At 39.7% G+C, this 12,507-nt stretch overlaps 1 pseudogene; it reads right to left on the reverse strand.

Annotated features, from left to right (window-relative positions):
* Positions 1-6,111: 6,111 nt before the first annotated feature.
* LOC117621789 lies at positions 6,112-8,177 on the reverse strand (annotated as a pseudogene).
* Between the last annotated feature and the right edge of the window lie 4,330 nt (positions 8,178-12,507).

Below are 12,507 nucleotides of genomic sequence, written 5' to 3' on the forward strand. Positions count from 1 at the left end.
TTTTTTTTGGCTCTTGCGATTGAGCAGACCTTGCGGACTCCAATACCCCTGAGCCGTCCTTCCAGACCCATGCGCCATCGGTTTCTCAACTGATCCAAGGTGTCCATGACTTTTTGTATTTTTGTATTTTTTTTTTCTTGAAGCTTGCGGTGGGGCTGACCTTGCGGACCCTAATACCCCTGAGCCGTCTTTCCGAACCATGCGCCTTCGGTTTCTCAACTGATCCAAGGTATCCATGACTTTTTATTTTTTTCTTGGAGCTTGCGGTGGAGCTGACCTTGCGGACCCCAATACCCCTGAGTCGTCTTTCTGGACCCATGCGCCTTCGGTTTCTCAATTGATCCAAGGTGTCCATGTCTTTTTTTTATTTTTTTATTTTTTGCCCTTGCCCTTGAGTTGACTTTGCGGACCCCAATACCCCTAAGCCTTCCTTCTGGACCCATGCGCCTTCGGTTTCTCAACTGATCAAAGGTGTCCATGACTTTATTTTATTTTTTTGGCGATTGCGCTTGAGCTGACCTTGCAGGGCCCAATACCTTTGAGCCGTCCTTCCGAACCCATGAGCCTTTGGTTCCTCAACTGATCCAAGGTGTCCATGACTTTTTTTATTTTTTTATTTTTTTTTTGGCGCTTGCGCTTGAGCTAACCTTGCGGATCCTAATACTCCTTAGCCGTCCTTCCGAACCCATGTGCCTTTGGTTTCTCAACTGATCCAAGGTGTCCATGACTTTTTTTAAATTTTTATTTTTGGCACTTGCGCCTGAGCTGACCTTGCGGAACCCAATACCCTGAGCTGTCCTTCCTGACCCATGCCTCTTCGGTTTCTCAACTGATCCAAGGTGTCCATGATTTTTTTTTGGCGCTTGTGCTTGAGCTGACCTTGTGGTTCCCAATACCCCTGAGCTGTCCTTCCGGACCCATGCGCCTTCGGTTTCTCAACTGATCCAAGGTGTCCATGACTTTTTGCTTTTGTTTTTTTGCGATTGCGCTGGAGCTAACCTTGCGGGCCCCAATACCCCTCAACCATCCTTTCGAACCCATGCGCCTTTGGTTTCTCAAGTAATCCAAGGTGTCAATGAATTTATATATATATATATATATATATATATATATATTTTGGCTCTTGCGCTTAAGCCGACCTTGAGGACCCCAATACCCCTGAGCCATCCTTCCGGACCCATGCGCCTTTAGTTTCTCAATTGATCCAAGGTGTCCATGACTTTTTTTATTTTTTCATTAATATTTTTTTTGGCGTTTGCTCTTGAGCTGACCTTGCGGACCGCAATACACCTGAGCCGTCCTTCCGGACCCATGCGTCTTTGGTTTCTCAACTGATCCAAGGTGTCTATGAAATTGATTTATTTTGGCGCTTGCACTTGACCTAACCTTGCGGGCCGCAATACCCTTTTGCCATCCTTCCATACCCATGCATCTTCGGTTTCTCAACTGATCCAAAGTGTCCATGATTTTTTTTATTTTTTTTTGGCTCTTGCGCTTGAGCTAACCTTGCGGATTCCAATACCCCTGAGTCGTCCTTCCGGACCCATGTGCCTTTTATTTCTGAATTGATCCAAGGTGTCCATGAATTTTTTTTTTTTTGGTTAAATTTTTGGCGCTTGCGCTTGAGCTGACCTTGCGGACCCCAATACACCTGAGCTGTCCTTCCGGACCAATGCACCTTCGGTTTCTCAACTAATCCAACGTGTCCATGACTTTTATTTATTTATTTTTTTTAATGCTTGCGCTTGAGCTGGCCTTGAGGGCTCCAATACCCTGAGCAACTGATCCAAGGTGTCCATGACTTTTTATATTTTTTTTGGCCCTTGCGCCTGAGCTGACTTTATGGGCCCCAATACCCCTGAGCCGTCATTCCGGACTCATGCGCCTTCGGTTTCTCAATTGATCCAAGGTGTCCATGACTTTTTTTTTTCCCTTGCGCTTGAGCTGACCTTGTGGACCCCAATCCCTTGAGCCGTCCTTCTGGACCCATGAGCCTTCGGTTTCTCAATTGATCCAAGTTGTCCATGACTTTTTTATTTTATTATTTTTTTTTTTTGGAGCTTGCGCATGAGCTGACCCTGCAGACCCCAATACCCCTAAGCCGTCCTTCAGGATCCATGCGCCTTCGGTTTCTTAACTTATCCATGGTGTCCATGACTTTTTTATTTTTGTTATTAATTTTTTTTTGGCGCTTGCTCTTGAGCTGACCTTGCAGACCCCAATACCCCTAAGCTATCCTTCCAGATTCATGCGCCTTCAGTTTCTCCTTTTCATTTCCACCGACTCTCAAGCGGTCCATAACCTCCTCGTAGGTGTACTCATTACCTTGCACCTCTTATTGCTTACACCTGTTGCTCTTCTTTGTCTTTTGTCGAAGTGCATGCAGCTTTCTATCAAGGAAACGCATGTGTTGAGTAGAGATAGCCTTGATTGGTCATATCAGACCAGGCTTTGTTGCCAGAGCCTTAGGCGATTATCTGAGTCGGCCGTATCGAGTCTTATCTTTGCTTTTGAAAAGAAAAAAAAAACCTTATCCCCGTGACTTTTATGAATAATTTTTCCCTACTGCTTACACCCCCTGCTATAAAAAGGTCGGTCGATAGAGATACATTTCATTCGTAAAACCATTCATATTTTGCTTTTGTTCTTCATATAAGCTCTAGGCGTGAAGGGAGAGGAAAGTGTTCTGCGCATTTGAGAACTTTGCCGAAGGCCCTTGTTCTTACTACGACCCAGTAAGTATTATTTTCATCTTTGCTATTTTCATGTCGAGGCACGAGATTTGGCCCAAGTCTAGTGGTGTCCCATCGAGCTACGAGATACTTAAGGCTCTCACTAAAGGATGTGTTCCAGACAACGTAGGGATCGATCCTCTTCCTTTGGGGTCGAATATATACACTGCTGTGGGTATCCCTCGGGGCTCCTTAATTCTTTCGCCGGCCTACTTATAGCATGTTAGGTTCCTACTCCACCCCCTTTTTCATATGCTCATGTTCTTCTTGGACCTTCACCCCATGCAACTAAACCCAAATTTTTACCTTCTCATATCCGGTTTTCAAGCCGTCGGGTTAAAGTGGGGTGTGTCCCTTAGCTTTAAGGATTTTATTTACCTCCACAACTTAGCTTATGTTAGGGGGGAAATTCACTATTTCATTTTTACCCCTAGGTCTGGTAAAAAAATATTCTCTTGTAAACAGTTGATGCCTTGGCTGGCTAATTTGGGCCAGGGTTTGCCCTCTTCCCCACTTTGGGGAACTTGGGCTTTCCTTTTCTGTTATAAACTCGTTTTACTTTGACATCTTTGGGCCTCCATGTCCTAGAGAGTTTGTCTTGTAATTTTCATTTTCGTATAAATAAATAAATAAAAAGATTATATGGAGAAGTGATTATTGACATATTCAAAATTATTGGCTTTCATAAAAATTAAAACAAAATAAAAAACGAGAATTCTATAGTAAGGACCTTACATAAGAATTAGCAAGGATGACAGCACAACCACAAAATTTGAACATTTTAGTGGATAAAAATTGTCATAAGTGCAAAATTGAGAAGGAAAAGAAGACAAAGCATAGAGATAAGAAGAGGAAGAAAACAAAAGCATAGAGGCAAAAGTATTCCCCTTTATTTCTTTCCAACACAAAAGCAGAATCATTTTTCTTATCAACATGGCAAGAATTTTTTACTTTTTTTTTTTTAACTTTAGTATCAACATTCATTTGCTTCACCTCCATGTCCCATTATGCCGTCTTCACATCCATTTGCTCCACCCTTCGTATCTCATTATGCAGCTATGGAGAGCAACAGCCGTATAAAAGTATGTTTCATAACTGGAGAGAAGATCTCATCATAATCAACTCCCTCCTTTTGTAAGTACCATTTGCCACTAGACAAGCTTTGAATCTAGTTAGCTCTTTCTCATGAATCCCTTCCTTCTTCTTAAACACCCACTTGTAGCCGATCACCTTCCAATCTTTGGGTTTAGGAACCAACTCCTAAATGGAGTTCCGATGTAGGAACCAACTCTTAACAGCTTCTTGGAATGTGATTGGATCCCCTTCACTCATGTTTAGTGCATAGTGAACTGCGTCAGTCTCCCATCCAAAACGTTGAGGAGGTTTGATGGTTCTCTTAGGCCTGGACGTAGCTATAGATAGCAGCTCCACCTGATCTTGAGCCTATTCTTCTTTTTCATCTTGAGCTTTTTGTTGTTGCCCAAGTTCCTCCACCTTAGTGTTGGACTCCACCGCCTCATGAGCGTCTTCAATTGGCTGCATTCTTGGAGTATCCTCGAATACTCTCCGTGGTGTGATACTAACGGTTGTCTTTATGCCAACAACATCCTCCTTCGCCTCTAGTTTCTTGATTTTGATCATAAGCATGGTATTCTCATCAAACACTACTTCTCTACCGAGTATTTTCGTCTAGTTCACTGGATCCCATAACTTGAAACATTTCACACCGCTCTCAAAGACAAGGAAAATGCACTCAAGAGACTTTGGTTTCAATTTGGTTTTCTCATCACTAGGTATGAGAGCATAAGCACTGCATCCAAATACTTTAAGATTAGTATACTCATTAAACTTATTAGACCATACCTCTTCCGCACACTTGAAATCAAGTGACTTCGATGGCGACATGTTAACCAAATAGGAAGCGTGGTTAACCGCCTCTGCCCAAAACGCCTCTGACAAGTCGGCATAAATCCTCATGCTCCTCTCACACTCCATAAGAGTCCTATTCATCCTCTTCGCGGCTCCGTTTTGTTGGGGCGTCTTCTTCATGGTAAAATGCTTATTGTCACCTTCGCCCTTGCAAAACTCCAGAGATTTGCTATCTTTGTATTCTCCTCCATTGTCACTCCTTAAGAATTTGATCTTCTTTCTTGTAAGGTTCTCTACTTCCCCCTTCCAATCCAATGACTTAACTAGTATAGGCCCCACCCAATGACTTATGCTATTGGTATTGTTATGAAAAGATTATACATGATCTCCATCTTAAAATTGAAAAATCAACACTTATATATCCAATGTCTTAAGCTTAGACGCAACAATTTGGTGCATTTGGGATCAGAGGAAGTCTTGGGCATAAGCAGGCAAGGCGCCAGCCTAGGGCCCCCAATTTGTATAATACCCTATATATACAAAAACTTACAAATTGGGGGCCTTCCCAATTTAGGGGCTCTAGGCAGCCGCCTTCGCTGCTTATGCCAGGACCTCCCCTGATCCAAGATGCACCGAAATATTGCGCCCAAACCAATTATTAAATAATTTTTTTATATATAAATATTGTGTTACGCCCAAACCAATTATTGTAAATATAAAAAACTTACTTAGTCATTTAATTAAAAATTAAAAATAGGAAAAATCAATAAAAGCCCACTCAGTGTAAAAAATAATAATAAAAAATAAAAAATAAAATAAAGACTTGCCCAATTACTCAATTCAAAATTAAAAAGAGTAAACTCAATAAAGACCCAATTATTTTTTAAACTTATAGCTTAAATCAATCAACCTAGTTGAATCAATTAGAAAATTGAAAAATACATGTAGAAAACTTGATTATGTAAAGTTAATTGATACTTTTGAATTGAAAAATGCAAGACGAGTGATATAAGTGATGTTTTGATTCATTTTATAAAGTTGTGTAAATTACATATTGATTGTTTCTTTTATGTTACGATTGTGAATTTTAATTCATATATATATATAGTATTTTTTTAACTTACCAAAAACAAAATCACCTCAATATACATATAGAGTAGAAGGCCTCATTTAGGATGTTTGCCTAGGGCCTCTAAAACGTAGGACCGCAACTGTCTGGGATTAGCAAAAAATTCAACCAAATAAAGCATGGAAACAAAGTTTCTAATCTTTCACAATTTACTTTTCATTGAAAAAGAAAAAAACAATTACCAAATCTGTCTTCATATCTGAAAGCTATCTTCTGTTTTGCAGAACAAATATGCTTTCCGAAATATTTAACAGTTGAATTAATAAATAAATAAAAAGTTTACATTCTCATTTCGGGTAATGAAAGATGTTTCATTTTCCCAAGCCAAATTTCTTACAAATCAGCTGGAATTTCCTAATTAATAGAGATCTGCTGACGAAGCTAATTGCCTTTTTCTGTTTCAGATGGTTGGGATGTGGTCACATAGTCTTCTGCAGCTATTGTAGGAGAAAACAAGAAAGGCTTCGGTGCGATTTGCAAGGAATGAAGGGGTCCTTCCAACACCTCCACAACTTTGGTCGTTGATGGCCGATCAGAAGGATTGGTCTGAATGCACCACAGACTTACTACTACCATCTTTCTTGCTCCTCAGATATAGCGCCAAAAACAATATCATCCTTGTCTAGCTCTAGATCTTTATTAACACAATGTGGAAACATTTCACTCGTATCAGGCACTCCTGAATCCAAGTTCTTTCTTGCTCCAACCATTTCAAGAACCAACATCCCGTAGCTGTAAACATCAGATTTGTGAGAGACGCCTCCGAAGTTCCGAGACTAAACACTTTTGGTGCTATGTATCCTGCAGTTCCTCTTGAGCCCAACATCGACACAATACTCTCCTTCGTTTTGCATAATTTGGCCAGGCCAAAATCAGAGATTTTTGGACAAAAATCTTTATCCAAAAGAATGTTCTGTGGCTTTATGTCAAAATGCAGAATTCTCGTGTTACATCCACGGTGTAACTATTCTAGTCCTCGTGCAATGCAAACTGCAATTTCAGATAGTGTTTTCCATTCTAAGCGACAATTTGCCATTCCAGAACCGTTATGTATGAAATTATCCAGAGATCCATTAGGCATGAACTCATAAATCAAAGCTCTTTTGTCCCTCTCATAACAGAATCCAGAAAGAGTGACTATGTTGACATGGGAAGTTCTACCAATGCTAGGAACTTCATTAATAAATTCTTCCCCGTTACCCTTCCTTAAGACTTCACCGCCACGAGAAGGCCGTCAGGTAGCCTGCCTTTGTACACGGTTCCATATCCACCTTTACCTATTTTATCTTTGGACGAGTCTGTCATTTTCTTGACATTTGCATAACTATACCTCTTTGGAGTAAACGATCCATAGTTCCTAATAAGTGCCTCAACATCAAATTCAAACTCATCATCCCTTTTATCTTTCTTGAAGAAGGCCAATATTCTTTTCCTTGCTATGCATAGGGTAAAAAAAAATGATTATGATGATCGACGGAACAGCAACCGCAATGCCTATATATGGAAAAATTGTTCAAGTTATATGCATTTCAGTGATTTGTGAAAGAAAACAAAGATCAAAACTTCTGGTATTTTCTATTTATCATATACACTCCTCACCTACGGCCAATTCTTTCCGTGAACCTGCACAGAAGAAAGGTTAAATCATAAGAGTTTTTCGGATGAAAACTTGCAATGCGGCCATGGTAAATCATGTGCTTCTTCCTTCAACTGACAAATAAAAAAAGCAGTGTTGCAACCAATTTAAAACATACGTGAGATATTGAAGATTGAATCGTGAACCCAAAACTAAAAAATGAAATAGTTATCAAACAAATTTATCACATGTTGTACCTTAATAAGATTGTGGTTTGTCTCAAGCCCGATGGCTGGCTGTTAAGGTTCGGTGGTTGGTGCTGGGATTTCATTCTTTTATTTCAATTTTAAGTTTAGTCTTTTTATAAATTTAATTCAAAGTTAACAGTGTGTTCTGTTGAAGGTTAAATGAAGGGACATATGTCAACGTCATCAAATTAGGTAGGGGCTCAAGCCCATGAGTTGATAACAAAAAAAATTTAATTAGTGAACAACTTGTTTTTAATTTGATAATAGAAAATGATCATTTGTGTAAACAAAAACAAACAAAAAAAATTAAGTTGATGGTCAAGAATATAATATTAAATACTAAAAAAACTAAACTTAAGTACAAAGTAAGGCATAGCTTGGGTGTTTAAGTGTCATCTTGTGTGAAGTTGAGGTCATGTGTTCAACTCCTCTAAGATCTACTTATGGAGTCTTGGTGTGGGAAGTGAAGAACATGGCTAGATATTTATAAATAAATAAAAATCTGAATTTTTTGGGTTTTTTTTTTTTTTTGGTATTTAAATTGGTTGCTAATGTCATGCTGATATTAGCAAATCTAGGTAGTAGCCCAGACAAGTCTTACCTTTGGGCTTGCCCAGGCTCATGGAGCCTACTCTTTGCCTAGGCTAGCCTTCACTATTGGAGTTCGTTTTTGGGGGTTAGGGGATCTTCTGCCAGTGTTGGCCTGCAAGGGTGGAAGTGCTCTAACAAAACAAAATTTAAAACTTATTCACCTATATTCCCTGGAGCATAAGTCTCCTTGTGCAAGACATTCGGTTGCTCAGTTCTTATTGCGAGGAGATTTCGTTTCAGCACATTTTTCGGGAGGCTAACTTTACTACTGATGTTGTTGCTAGCTTAGGCCATAGTCTTATTCCGTCCTGGCTGTGGGATAGTGGTCTTCCGTTAAGCTGTTATGTTCCTTTTTATTTTAACTTGGTAAGGCCTGCGTGCCCACGAGGTTTCAGGTTGTAGTTCTTTTTTTCCTTATTAAAAATAAATAAAAAAAACCATTTTCAACCATAAAAGATGTCAATAGTGGCCACGTGGGTGTAGGGCTAAATCATAAAAGGGGTCTCCAAAATCACGTAGGTTTTGAGTGCTCCACATAAATTATGTCCAAAACTTGACGAAACCTCGTTCAAGCTGCTGGATTTTTCACTAAATTTTCATCATTCTTAAGTTATATTTTTCTATGCTTAATTTCATCAAAGATAGATGAATAGCTACTCTCTAATAGCCAGTCAATATAAGACTTATCGTAATGTCCATTCCGACATAGTTTCACTAGTAGTATCAATTACAATTTCAATCTGATCGCTCTTGTACTAGTCTATTTGTTAGTTTTCGAATTGCACAAGTGAAATATTGAAGTCCTTATCAATCAAGGCATATAAAAGAACCAATTCAAACGAGTTCTTCATTATGAGTACAATGAATCCATTAGAAGTTAATATTTTTTAAGAAACAAGATACCAATAGTGGCCCGCTCATACTCCGAGATCATTGAAGCTCAGTTTGGGCCCATTTGTCTAGGATAACAAAACTGAGTGTCGAAGCCCACAATAACACTCTTGGAGTAAACACCAATTGACAAGACCCGACCCAATTTCCACTTTGGAATTCGAGCCAAGTCCTGTGCGTGTCCGACACCTGGCGAATGTCGAGCACAAAGGACCTTTTTACCCTTCTTGTTTCAAATTCTTTTTTCTAATTTTCCCTTAGACTTCTGCCGAAAATTCGGCAGAGTCTCCTCTGTATTTTGACCAAACCCAAATTTTTTCACCTGTCAAACAATCAAATAAATCCACACCAACTGCCAGAATATCTCAAATTACAGGTCTCAATTCCAGTTTTCCACTAAAACTAGATATCAGAGCATTTTCTAAGGTTCACAAAGTTTCAGGGATTTTTCCGCAAAACTTTACCTTATTTGGTGGCGCGGAAGCTAGGGATGGCCCGGTGGTGGGTGCCTGCGCTCATCTACGGCCTGGGGGCGAAAAACAAGTTTAAAATTGTGAGTGGACAAAAATACAGTTCTTAGAAACAAGTTAGAACATAATAACCCCCGTTTTGAAATAGCTAAGGATATAAATCGATAATTTAACTATATTCCAATATAAGAAATTCAATAAGCATGAATAAGTATGCTGATGAATATACTTGCATAACTGATCAAATATAAAGATATCAATGCCTGAAAATCAGAGAAGCTGGTATAAAATAACTGAAAGTCATAATTAAATAAGAGAAAACTCAAAATCCTTTGAAAATACCACCTATTTGTACCCCTGTCATATCCGTCAATTCCCTGGCAGGTCTCGGGCGCCACGCAGTCTACCCGAGCCGCAAACTGGCGAAATCAGGGGACTATGATCAGCCTGTCCCGCCGGCAGATTCCTCGATGACACCAAGTCAGCTCGAGTCGCTCTGGCAGGATGCAGGGGACCGTAGTCGGCCTGATCCGCAATCCTGGCAGGTCTCGGGGACACAGAGTCAGCCGAGCCGCAATCCTGGCAGGTCTCGGGACACCAAGTCTGCCGAGCCGCAAATCCTGGCACTCACGGTCCGAGCGTCCCCGTAACTCGTGAGGCAAAGTCAAGTGCACTGACATAATCTGAAATCGGACTGGATGTCCGTAGACATCGGTCCAACTCTGGGTAATCACCAAAGAAAATGGGTACTAGGTGGTTTTAAAATAAATTCCTTTAGAAAAATCTGATTAATAACTGAAATCTCAAATTGTGCTGCTATTTCATCTGCCATAAACCTCAAACTCTGTTTTCTATAACTCTTTAACATGTGTAAGTAAGCAGCACAAAACTATAGAATTATTTCTGTACTAATCATGCTCGGAAACATAACAGAACTTATTCAAAAAAACTCATTTATAAAACTTATTATATAACATCACGATAAAATCATTAAGTAAACTCAGTTATATAAATCATTTATATAACTCATTTAGATAAAATCATTCATAAAAGAAAGTCCACTCACAGATGGTCCGAGCTAATTGGACCCTTCGAAGGTCTCTCCTGCGGGTCGACTGAACCTCTGGTGCCTCACTCGAATGATTTGGTGGAGAAACGAAGGAGAAAATCGAGCTGGAAGATCGGTGAAACTCGGGTGAACATCCGTCGGAAATCATGACTTTCCGACCAGCTCCGTACGGCCCAAGGGTGGAGGTCGGTCGAAAAAGGTAGGGGACTCGATGGCGGTTCCAACGCCACCGGTCCCGCGGCCATTGGTGCTCGGAGGCGGCGCCAGCAATCTCTGGAAGGCGGCTGCCCGTTTTCGCGTAGAGAGAGGGAGCTGCTGGGTTTTATAGATGCAACTTCGAAATATTTACGGTTATGCCACTGAGACTATTTTGACCATAACTTTTTCGTTACAATTCCGATTTGGGTCTACTCCGTGTCTACGGACTCGTTTCGCTGTGCTCTGCGCAACGGCGCAAGCAGAATTCCCAAATTCTTTCTCAATCAAAAAGTCAACTTTTTCTCTATTAAATTATGTGAGGACAAAATTGTCTTTTTGCTAGAAGATATTAATCCTACTTTTTAGATATTTTATTTCTTTTTAGATATTTTGTTTTGAGTTATTACACCAATATTTGACAATATTGTTATAAAATGAACTGGGATATGTACGAATATTGAGCTGCACGTAAAGTAGATGAGACACAGCATTTAACGAGGTTCGGCTATGCCTACGTCCTCGGAGAGCAGCAACAGTAACTTTTCACTATATAAAATAATATGGCTACAACTTTAGTGTTTACAATATGTGTGGCTCACTGAATTTTCTCTCTAGGAGAATTTCTCTCTGCTCTCTTTCTCTTCACTCATTCACCCTATTTCTTCCTTCTCTTCCTCTTGTCTCTTTCCTCTTCTCTCTTTTCTATTCTCTCTTTCCTCTTCTCTCTTTCCTCTTCTTTGTTTCTTTTTGTTTTCTCACTCTTTGCAGGCAGGAGGATTGCCTATTTATAGGCATGATAAATGGCACCCGTGATGTTTCCATCCAATCATCTTCACTATTCACTATTCACCCGTGAATAAAACTCATGCACCAAAGTCTACAAACAAATAGTAAGTGGGCTCCACTACTTTATACTTTACAACACTCCCCCTTGGAGACCACATGTCCCTAGATTGGTTGCCTCATTAAAACCTTGCTTGGAGAAAACCTAGTGAGGTAGAAAACTGATGGAAGGAAGAAAGAAGAGTACAACAATCTGTATAGCATACTTCTGGATGCTCCCCCTGATTAATATCTCCCCCTGATGTCTTCATGACCATCTTTTGGAATGAGAATCTTTTGGAGTGAGTGGAGGATGTAGCCATCAATAATTCTCGTAGTTGAGTAAGTAAATATATTTCCAGTGAGCTATCTCTATGTAAATCATAAAAATTTTCAAAGTCCGCGTTTCCAACAAAACTTGGGCTATTTGTAAGTTCACTTGAAAGAATATGCCCGTACATGGTGTTATGCGGAAATAGCATCAAATATACCTCACATCATCCCAAAATGATGGTGATGGAGTTGAGCCTTATCTGGAAAATATGATGTCCGGTCCAATATACTTCCGGAAAATCCTTAAAGTGTCCAACGGATAATCCTCATAAAAATGCTTCAATACTTTCTTAGTATAAGCAAGAATCTCGTTGGCATAATGCTCGATCTTTAAGTCGAGACAAATATTTCTGGAACTCTTGAGAAGCTTTAATGTGTTGCAAACACATTATAATCAATATACTCACTGAGGCAATTTATGTACATTAACATTGAGTACAGATTTTGTGCTTCAGGCACATGTCATTCAGGGACTTGCTTCATGCAATTTCAATCCTTTCAAGGATTTTGTTTAAAGGGATTAAACTTTATGACACATTATATAGCTTTAACCTAGCTATTTATACATCTTTAGGAAAT

The sequence above is a fragment of the Prunus dulcis genome, chromosome 3 (assembly GCF_902201215.1).
Source record: "Prunus dulcis chromosome 3, ALMONDv2, whole genome shotgun sequence".
Classification (NCBI taxonomy): Eukaryota; Viridiplantae; Streptophyta; class Magnoliopsida; order Rosales; family Rosaceae; genus Prunus; species Prunus dulcis.